The sequence below is a fragment of the Etheostoma spectabile genome, chromosome 21, assembly GCF_008692095.1.
Source record: "Etheostoma spectabile isolate EspeVRDwgs_2016 chromosome 21, UIUC_Espe_1.0, whole genome shotgun sequence".
Classification (NCBI taxonomy): domain Eukaryota; kingdom Metazoa; phylum Chordata; class Actinopteri; order Perciformes; family Percidae; genus Etheostoma; species Etheostoma spectabile.
The window spans coordinates 21618455-21618733 of record NC_045753.1 but is presented as its reverse complement, the minus strand read 5'-3'; the positions used below and the strand labels follow the sequence as shown (position 1 = coordinate 21618733).

General features: G+C 49.8%; 1 protein-coding gene across 2 annotated transcripts in view; it reads left to right on the top strand.

Annotated features, from left to right (window-relative positions):
• zgc:112496 (uncharacterized) overlaps positions 1–279 on the top strand; it is a 3796-nt gene that overhangs the window by 2655 nt on the left and 862 nt on the right. The gene's annotated exons all lie outside the window — the stretch shown is intronic.

Sequence of the window (279 nt, the reverse complement as noted above, 5' to 3'; positions counted from 1 at the left end):
AGACTGCGCAAATCAGGACTTCATGGTCAGATAGCAGCTAGGAAACCACTGCTAAGGAGAGACAACAAGCAGAAGGGATTTGTTTGGGCCAAGAAACACAAGGAATGGACATTACAACAGTGGAAATCCGTGCTTTGGTCTGATGAGTCCAAGTTTGAGATCTTTGGTTCCAACCGCCGTGTCCTTGTGCGACGGCGAAAAGGTGACCGGATGGATTCTACATGCTTGGTTCCCACGTGAAGCATGGAAGAGGAGGTGTGATGGTGTGGGGGTGCTTTG